Below are 10,627 nucleotides of genomic sequence, written 5' to 3' on the forward strand. Positions count from 1 at the left end.
AGCTATTTATTTCCAATAACTCTAAAGAGAAAATGTAACACTTCCTTGTCAAAACTCACTTTTCCTACTACACATTTTATGTTTCTGGTTGCAAACCTCATTTCTGTATGAACCTGTGATTTCTGTAGACCAGATACATCTGAAATTCAATGTATTTCCCTGTGAGTTGGAGTTAGTTACACTGCTTTTGTGGGCACTTGAATATACCAGAACAAACATGCAGTTCCTAGAGCCTGCCTTCCATCTTCCATTTTTCACGGGCACAAGGCTCAACAACTGGCAACTCTGATTTCAAAGCAAGAGGCTTTTATGAGATAAGATTGATTCTCCATTTAAAAAAGAAGGGCAATAAGCCACACTTCCTATGCCCCATTCTGCTCTGCTGGCTCCAAATGCACTCCTGTCCAAGTCCCAAATGGCCACCATTCAGCAGTTGGTAAGAAGATGGTGCTTAGTGGAGAGCAAAGGCTTTGAAGGAAGTAGGAGTGGGAATGGCTCTGCAAAAACTGGGTGCCATGGTCAAACCAGATTGTATCATCTCTTGATGTCAAACTACTCACCATAAACACTAGAGCACTTTAAAAAATAGCATCGTTTTCATGTAATCTGGAAGGGAAATTTGAAGAAACTACAGCTGATGGCAGAAAAACTCAGACTGTCTGTAACTTGACAAATGGTGCATTGGTTCAATATCAGGAATGGAATGGGAAGGAAAGCACAATAATATAAAAATTAGAAAATGGGAAATTAGAAGTGGAATGTGTCATGAACAATGTCACCTATACTCAGATCTAAGAACAAGCAGAGTGAAAATTCCATCATCCTTTTGGACAGGAATTAGTTGTGAGGATGAATGAGCTCAGTTCAGTGAGCAAATATACTCTATACTGCTTTTCCTCCTTTACTATGTCCAATTATTTTTATAACAAACATTTTACATGCAACTATTTTGAAGTGTTAATTTAATTAGGATCATCCCTTTGGTTAGGAAATAAATGTGTTTGTGCTAAAAAAGAAAAGAAAAAAGAATAAAAAAAGCCTCTTGAAGTCTTCTCATCCTTCAAGGTCCAGTCCATTCATTAGTGCAGTTAAAAGCAGTTCACGTAACCTTGATACTAAGGTTTGTAGAGGAGTTTGTCCCAGATTGGGTTTGTCTCAGTCTCCAGACTCAGAGCATTAATGGCTTCCTCAATTGAAGTGACTACTTAGTTCAACTTTGGCCATGTGTTGAGGGGTGTGTATGTGTGTGTGCGTGCATGCGTGCACACGTGTGTGTGTATGTCTCTGTGTGTGTGCATATTTATTTGCATACTTATGTGTGTGTATTGTGTGTGTGTATGTACATTGCACATCACTAGAAATAGTTAAAACTGTCCCAAGCTGCCTCTCCATAAGCCAGGAACATTTCAAAGTGTAGCATCTCTTGAGGAATGTTCCTGATTGCCTTTTTGAGTACATACAAGCTTAAATCTGCAAGGAGTCTGTGCTTGCCTGTGGTTGTGGGCTTGGGCTCCAGAGCCAGACTGCCTGAAATCAAATACCTGCTCCACAACTGACTTGTGATATGTTCTGGGGGAAATGGCTTAACCACTCACTTCCTCACTTCTCCCAGCTGTAAGAGGGTTATTGTGAGGACTAATTGAAAGAATCAATTAATAATTATAAAGTACCTGAACAGTGTGCAGCACATAGTAAGTGCTCAAAGTATAAGCTGACAGTATTATTTTTACTGAGAAATATCAGGAAGTTGATGTGGGCAGCCAGCCATTAAGAGTTAAAGCTGAAACTGGACAAGGGTACCTAAGGGAGATGTCATATATTCCACTAGGCAGGAACCATCACGAGATGTGACCAGGTAATAGAAAATGCCAGCATTATGGAACTTCCCTAAGGTCAAAGGAAAAAAGAAGGAAGAAGAGATGAGGACTTTAAAAAAATTTTTTTAAATTTTTTTTTTTTTTTTTTTTTTTTTTTTAGAGACAGAGTGTGTGGGGGGGATGGGGAGGCAGAGGGACAGGGAGAGAGAGAATCTTAAGCAGACTCCCTGCTGAGAGTAGAGCCAGAGGTGGGGCTCCATCCCAGGACCCTGAGATCATGGCCTGAGCCAAAAGCAAGAGTTGGACACTTAACTGACTGAGCCACACTCATGCCCTCTGAGATAAAGATTTTTTTTTTAACAAGATGAAGCTGAGGGGCACCTGGGTTGCTTAGTCAGTTAAGTGCCCATCTCTTGATTTTGGTTCAGGTCATGATCCCAGGACTCAAGCCCCACATCAGGCTTCCTGCTCAGTGAAGAGTCTGCTCTCTCTCTCTCTCCCCTTTCTCTCTCTAGTGCTCATTCTCCCTCTCTCTCTCTCAAATATATACATAAAATACATAAAAAAACAACAACAACAAGATTAAGCTGCAGTGGACTGAAGAACTTGCCTTTTCTGCAGCGGATAGAGTTTATTTAAGCTGTTTTATTTCAAGTTTCAGCTAGTATATAAATAAACCAGGTGGCTGACAATAAGAATATAGAGATGACTTGTGGAACCCAAAGACAGGGACCCAGATGGGCCTCAGGAAAGACTGGTGCAAGAAATATGAAAAGCTCTCCATTTCTTGCTTACTTCTGTGCTTTTATTCAAGAGTCTTACACTGCAGAACTTACTCCGTTCCTCAGTTGACTTGATGGATGGAAGGTTCACCAGCATCTTCCAAGTCCATGTGTTACTATTCTGCCATATGCTGACTCTCACTCTCATACTTCAGGCTCAGGTATGCTTCAAGGACAAAAGGAGTGGGAGTCACATGATATCAACACGGTGGCGATGAAGCAACCTCACGTCTTGGAGATGTGCTTCGCAGAAGGGCCACCATGCTATACACCTCTGGGGAGCATTGTTCACTTGGTCCACAGTGGTGGCCCGAATGGTAATACCCTCTTCTTTATTTGGTATTAATAAATCCATATACCACAACTATTAACCATATGAATTATATCATGTCCACATTTTGAGGTGATACCATTTGATTAAGTAAGGTCAGTTCTGTAGAAGATCAACTTCATTGCCATGCCAGTATGTCTTTGTCTTTTCATCACTTTACTAGAAACCTATCTTTTAAAAAATGTAACAGATACAATTTTCAGCTGTAGAAGTTATCTGATGGTGGAATTCTGTGAGTGTGTCCACCTTACCTGTGACATGAGGTGGGGGGAGTTTAGGCACTCACTTCTTGTCCAGGGGTCTTGCTGTGTCTTAAAACCTGATATTACAGTTTTCTCAGCTTATTGCCACTTGGGGACTTCAGTTTTCAATTGAATGGGATTTTTGGTGGCCTGGCTCTGTAAATCATGATCACTATGGCAACAAGAGGACTATTTTTCTATTTTTCTGGGTGATTGCTTCTTCTATAAATGGACAAGGTCATATATGGTCTCCTACAATTTTGGAATATGTATTACAAGGAAAAAGTAAGATGCTTTAAAAAACATAAGCTTTCATCACCTCCCCTTTCAGGTGGGGATCGAATCATGCAGGCCAGTGGTCTGCTTGAGTAAATATGATAACATCTGCTTTCCTTCTCCACATTAGCATGTCTTACTAAATGTGCTAAGACTATATAAGTTGTAATTATTAAAATTTAGTGCTCAGATTGAACACTTTATTTTCTTTCTAAGATAATAGAAGAAAAATTTAACAGCATTCAGAGATCACCAATGGAGAGGTGCTTAAGTGGCTCAGTCAGTTAAGCAATTGCCTTCAGCTCAGGTCATGATCCCAGAGTCCTGGGGTCCAGCCCCATGTTGGGCTCCCTGCTCAATGCAGAGTCTGCTTCTCCCTCTCTTCTGCTGCTGCCCCTGCTTGTGCTCTCTCTCTTCCTTAAAAAAGTAAATAAATAAAAATCTTAAAAAAAATCAACAATGGATCCACAAGAATTGTGAAATTTTGTGTGTTCAGTGAGATAGGAACCAGCATTAAAGTAGTGGTTCTTCTAACTTTCACACATCTTTTTGGATTCCTTTGTATTACCATTGTTATCACACCTGATGATCAGTGCAGTGAACAGTGAACAATAAGTGTTTAAAGTATTTGTTGATTAGTTGACTGTTAACCAGCTTCTGTCAGTACTTTTTGTTATGTTACATTGCCTCTAAATCTCCATGATCTTGCTCCTTTTTGGTGAGCCATTGAGGACTCATCCAGATAAAAAGAGACAAGGTTTGAGTCTGAAGCAGCAAAAGGAGAGAAAGGATGTGAGGCTGGAGGAAAAGAGGGTCAACTTCTACCATTTGCTTCCTCTGGGCTTCCAAATTTCCATGCCATGAGCATGATACAGTAATGTATCTCTCTTAAGGGCCTTTCCAAATCTCACTTCCAAAAGTCTTTTTTAAAAAATATTTTATTTATTTATTTATTTGAGAAACAGTGAGAGAAAGAGAGCACAGAGGGAGAGTGAGAGGGAAAAAGTCTCCTCACTGAACAGAGAGCCTGATGTGGGACTCCATCCCAGCATCCTGAGATCACAACCTGAGCAGAAGGCAGACACTTAACCAACAGAGCCACCCAGGAGCCCAAGGAGTCAAACATTTCTGCCAATAGTGAAGCCAGAGCATATTAGATATGCCTGCACTCACAATGAGTTATTTCTACAAGCCTTTTTAAACTTCTTTCCTGCCTCTATTTTATGTCTGAAATGTTGTTTTTCTTTCTCTTTTTGCCTCCACTTTGATTTATATTATCTAATGCCTCCTTTTAGGTCATCTTAAATCTTATCTGGAACAAGACAAGAAATAATTTAAAAATTCTATAAAAGTGATCACAGCTGAATGATCACCTAATCTCTCTTACTTGGACATCCTCTTCTCCTTTCTGTTTCTGAAACTAATTTTATTTGGATAATCACATGCTACTGCTGCTGTGGATATTTATAGCCCTCAAAAAAGGATGTATGGTTTTATGAATGCTCTTTCTGATCTCTTGGAGGAAAAAAAAGATATTTGATTTTAGGAAAAGCTTGTTTCATTAAGAGTATTTCTCTTTGAAATGTATATTATTTTAAAATACCTTGCTCTAAACATAAAATTTCTTCAGTTTCATCAATGTACAGAAACTGCTCTACATTCCCTTTCCTTGTTTATTTTTTATTTGTAAGTTTTAAAAGTTTCTATTTGCAAAGCAGTTGCTAGAGTAATTAGAAAGCAGTGAACACATTTGATGGTCTAAGTGGTTTTGGAATGATTTTTTTCCCCATGAGCCTTTTTAAAATGTAAACTTCAAGTAGCACCAATCCTGAGTGTCAGCCAATGTGGGCTCTAATGTTTTTACTGCCGTCAGGAAGCAGTTAGCTTAGTTGGAGTAAGAGCATTTTCTGGATGAAGAAGTTAGCTGGGCAATTAGCAGTCTTTCAGGAATGAAAATAAATTGTTATCCACAGCTAACTGGTTCTGGTTCTGAGCTTTGACTCAGTTCCATAGTCCAAAAAGCATGAACATTGCCCTTGACACAGGAGAAAGAACAGCCAGCTGAGGCAAAAGGGAGGAGGATAGGATGCAGATGAACTCCTTCAGAGTCTGGATCCAGATCTTAATCAGGTAAACCAGAAATTAGAAAAGATCTGCTCAGAAGCTATAATTTTGTGAGTTACTGTCATATATTTGAGAAAAATAAAATAATGTACTGATCCTTTAGGAGAGGAAATCTCTTGGAGAAATAAATAGCAACTCTCAGAAATTTACCCAAGCCAAGGGTCTCCAACCAGAGCCTTGGTGATCATGAGAAAGTGCCAACCATAAATCTGGAGGACCTTCAGATGTTGACTTTCAGGGCCTGGTGTGTGGTGAGTGAGACACTTGAGAGCAAAACTTAAGGAGAGTGCCAAAAAATGCTGTGATCAAGATAAATCCCATTTTAATGTAATACGAAAAAAAACTAAAATCAATACACAAGAATAGGAGAGTGGGTGTTCCAGTGGTGATATATGTGGTTGGATGAATTGGCTGGGCCCCTGCAGTGAGCTGGCAGCTCATTGACCCAATCCTCAGAACCCTGACTTGAGCCTGCAGATAGGTGAGAAGAAACTTCTCATATGACTCAAGTTAATTTCTTTTGCCTTCTTGGTGGGGATGGGGACTTAAAACAGAAATTAAATGCATTTATTGAAAAAGAAATTTGTGTAATGTTTCTCACACATTGTAGTTAATGAACTAAGGTTCAGATTCATTAGCAATATATTCATTACCAATATAGAGTTTAACATAATTATCTCTGAATATGTTTTATAGAAAAGCAGGACTTTTCGGGTCTTATGCACTGCTGTTTCCTCTTGCATACAGTACTTGCTTAATCAATGATTAAATGAATGACTCTGCATAAGATGGTGGTTTAGACTATCCTACATAGTGTAAGAGACAGGAAGATTCTGGTTTCCATTTTTAAGAATTAAATAGTGTCTAATCCTAATACACATCTTTATACGTGTGCATACAATAATAATGATGAGGATAATAACAGTATTTGCTATATTTTTTTCAATGAGACCAGTTGCTATGGACTGAGTATTTGTATCCACTCCTTCCCACCCCTTAAGTCATATGTTGGAGCTCCACTGTGATGGTATTTGGAGGTGGGTCTTTAAGGGGTGATGGGGTCATGAAGGTGGAACCCCCATTATGGGGATCACATCCTTAGAAGAAGAGGGAGAGAGCTAGCCCTTTCTCTCTCTCTCTGTCTCGGACATCTGAGAACACAGAGAGAAGGCATCACATACAATAACCAGGAAACGGGCCCTCACCAGACACAGGATCTGCTAGTGCCTTGATCTTAGATTTCCCAGTTTCCTGCACTGCGGTTAATAAAAAAAGTGTTGTTCAAGCCATCCAGTCTATGCTTTTCTGTTATAGCAGAAAATTATGAAGTGCTCCACATTAGTATGAGGTCTACAACATATTAATATTACCAAACTGGGCTCCAAGTTTTATCAATACTAGGTCCTTCAGTAAGCTTGCCAACATCTGGAGAAAACTTGAGCTCCAGGGGGAAGTGGATGCATCTTTGGGAATGCTGTGGCAACTGGGCAAAGGTGGAGGTAGTGTCAGCATGCTTGAAAATAGGTGATGCGAGAGGGGAAGAGTAAGTTGGGCTGGGAAGTAACAAATGTGATTAGAAAGACTTTGTTATTGCTGCCAGGCTAGGCTAAGCTAAACACCCTGGAACATGGCTACAGTTCTGGAAGGTGTCAGTCAATGCAAAAAAAATAAGGGATGTTGCTCCCACTTGCTATTTTTTTTTTTTTTAATGTCCACACAGGGGTCCTGCTGACCACATTTCCTCAGTTTATGGACTGAGACTTCCATGGCTCTTCTTAGTTACCAGATTCCATGGTCTGGAGATTCACGAGGAGCTTGAAGCACACAGTCACTGGCTGCATTTTGAAGCAATGACTCAGTGGAACCTGAAATTTTATATGTTATTGTGAAAGGAGATAAGATCATTTACCTGCCTGGTGGTAATTGGGGAGCATTAATGAGATAAGTCCTTTGGAGGAAAGGTTGTTATAGAAATACAAATCAGGGCTGGGATAATTACTCTTTCTCTCAATTGCCTCACTGGTTAAACAGTAACCAGTAGATCAGTGTTACACTATGACTTATCTACAGCAATTTCATAATCTTGTTGTGGTTCATTTTACATAGTCATAGCACAGTATCAAAACCAGGAACATGACATTGATAAAATGTATGTGTGCAGTATATGTTTTTTTATTACATGAGCAGATTTGTGTAACTACCACCATGATTAAGATACAGAACTATCCTATCCACAATGATATCCCTCGTACTAATCTTTTATAATTATACTTACCTCTTCCTCTCACAGTATTTGTCCCTAACAACCACTAATCTGTTTTCCATCTCTATTTTTGTTTTGGGAATATTATATACATGGAATTATACCTTATGCAACCTTTTGGGTCGGCTTTTTTTAAAATTTATTTTTTATTTATTTCAGCATAACAGTATTCATTATTTTTGCACCACACCCAGTACTCCATGCAATCTGTGCCCTATATAATACCCACCACCTGGTACCCTGACCTCCCATGACCCGCTCCTTCAAAACCCTCAGATTGTTTTTCAGAGTCCATAGTCTGTCATGGTTCACCTTGGCTTCTGTTTTTGTTTTTTATTTCTTTTTTTTAATTTTAAATTTTTATTTTTTTATCCCCAGGGGTACAGGTCTGTGAATCACCAGGTTTACACACTTTACAGCACTCACCAAAGCACATACCCTCCCCAATGTCCATAACCCCACCCGACTTCTCCCAACCCCTCCCCCCAGCAACCCTCAGTTTGTTTTGTGAGATTAAGAGTCACTTATGGTTTGTCTCCCTCCCAATCCCATCTTGGTTCATTGATTCTTTTCCTACCCCCTTAAACCCCATGTTGCATCACCACTTCCTCATATCAGGGAGATCATATGATAGTTGTCTTTCTCCGCTTGACTTATTTCACTACGCATGATACGCTCTAGTTCCATCCACGTTGTCGCAAATGGCAAGATTTCATTTCTTTTGATGGCTGCATAGTATTCCATTGTGTATATATACCACATCTTCTTGATCCATTCATCTGTTGATGGACATCTAGGTTCTTTCCATAGTTTGGCTATTGTGGACATTGCTGCTATAAACATCGGGTGCATGTGCCCCTTTGGATCACTACGTTTGTATCTCTAAGGTAAATACCCAGTAGTGCAATTGCTGGGTCATAGGGCAGTTCTATTTTCAACATTTTGAGGAACCTCCAGGCTGTTTTCCAGAGTGGCTGCACCAGCTTGCATTCCCACCAACAGTGTAGGAGGGTTCCCCTTTCTCCGCATCCTCGCCAGCATCTGTCATTTACTGACTTGTTGATTTTAGCCATTCTGACTGGTGTGAGGTGATATCTCATTGTGGTTTTGAATTGTATTTCCCTGATGCCGAGTGATATGGAGCACTTTTTCATGTGTCTGTTGGCCATCTGGATGTCTTCTTTGCAGAAATGTCTGTTCATGTCCTCTGCCCATTTCTTGATTGGATTATTTGTTCTTTGGGTGTTGAGTTTGCTAATCTAATCTTTATAGATTTTGGACACTAGTCCTTTATCGAATATGTCATTTGCAAATATCTTCTCCCATTCTGTCAGTTGTCTTTTGGTTTTGTTAACTGTTTCCTTTGCTGTGCAAAAGCTTTTGATCTTGATGAAATCCCAATAGTTCATTTTTGCCCTTGCTTCCCTTGCCTTTGGCATTGTTCCTAGGAAGATGTTGCTGTGGCTGAGGTCGAAGAGGTTGATGTCTGTGTTCTCCTCAAGGATTTTGATGGATTCCTTTCTCACATTGAGGTCCTTCATCCATTTTGAGTCTATTTTCGTGTGCGGTGTAAGGAAATGGTCCAATTTCATTTTTCTGCATGTGGCTGTCCAATTTTCCCAGCCCCATTTATTGAAGAGGCTGTCTTTTTTCCATTGGACATTCTTTCCTGCTTTGTCGAAGATTAGTTGACCATAGAGTTGAGAGTCTATTTCTGGGCTCTCTATTCTGTTCCATTGATCTATGTGTCTGTTTTCGTGCCAGTACCATGCTGTCTTGATGATGACAGCTTTATAATAGAGCTTGAAGTCCGGAATTGTGATGCCACCAACTTTGGCTTTCTTTTTCAATATTCTTTTGGCTATATGAGTTCTTTTCTGGTTCCATATAAATTTTAGGATTATTTGTTCCATTTCTTTGAAAAAGATGGATGGTACTTTGATACGAATTGCATTAAATGTGTAGATTGCTTTAGGTAGCATACACATTTTCATAATATTTATTATTCCAATCTAGGAGCATGGAACATTTTTCCATTTCTTTGTGTCTTCCTCAATTTCTTTCATGAGTACTTTATAGTTTTCTGAGTATAGATTCTGTGCCTCTTTGATTAGGTTTATTCCTAGGTTTCTTATGGTTTTGGGTGCAATTGTAAATGGGATTGACTCCTTAATTTCTCTTTCTTCTGTCTTGCTGTTGGTGTAGAGAAATGCAACTGATTTCTGTGCATTGATTTTATATCCTGACACTTTACTGAATTCCTGTACAAGTTCTAGCAGTTTTGGAGTGGAGTCTTTTGGGTTTTCCACATATAGTATCATATCATCTGTGAAGAGTGATAGTTTGACTTCTTTGCTGACTTGGATGCCTTTAATTTCCTTTTGTTGTTTGATTGCTGAGGCTAGGACTTCTAGTACTATGTTGAATAGCAGTGGTGATAATGGACATCCCTGCATGTTCCTGACCTTAGCAGAAAAGCTTTCATTTTTTCTCCATTGAAAATGATATTTGCAGTGGGTTTTTCATAAATGGCTTTGATAATATTGAGGTATGTGCCCTCTATCCCTGCACTTTGAAGAGTTTTGATCAGGAAGGGATGCTGTACTTTGTCAAATGCTTGTTCAGCATCTATTGAGAGTATCATATTGTTCTTGTTCTTTCTTTTATTGATGTGTTGTATCACATTGATTGATTTGCAGATTTGCGGATGTTGAACCAACCTTGCAGCCCTGGAATAAATCCCACTTGGTTGTAATGAATAATCCTTTTAATGTACTGTTGAATCCTATTAG

At 39.3% G+C, this 10,627-nt stretch overlaps 1 pseudogene; it reads left to right on the top strand.

The window, feature by feature from the left end:
- Positions 1 to 415: 415 nt before the first annotated feature.
- On the top strand, positions 416 to 810 carry LOC101677022 (annotated as a pseudogene).
- Positions 811 to 10,627: the final 9,817 nt, after the last annotated feature.

The sequence above is a fragment of the Mustela putorius genome, unplaced genomic scaffold (genome assembly GCF_011764305.1).
Source record: "Mustela putorius furo isolate JIRA1106 unplaced genomic scaffold, ASM1176430v1.1 tig00000151_pilon_pilon_pilon, whole genome shotgun sequence".
In the NCBI taxonomy this organism is placed as follows: Eukaryota; Metazoa; Chordata; class Mammalia; order Carnivora; family Mustelidae; genus Mustela; species Mustela putorius.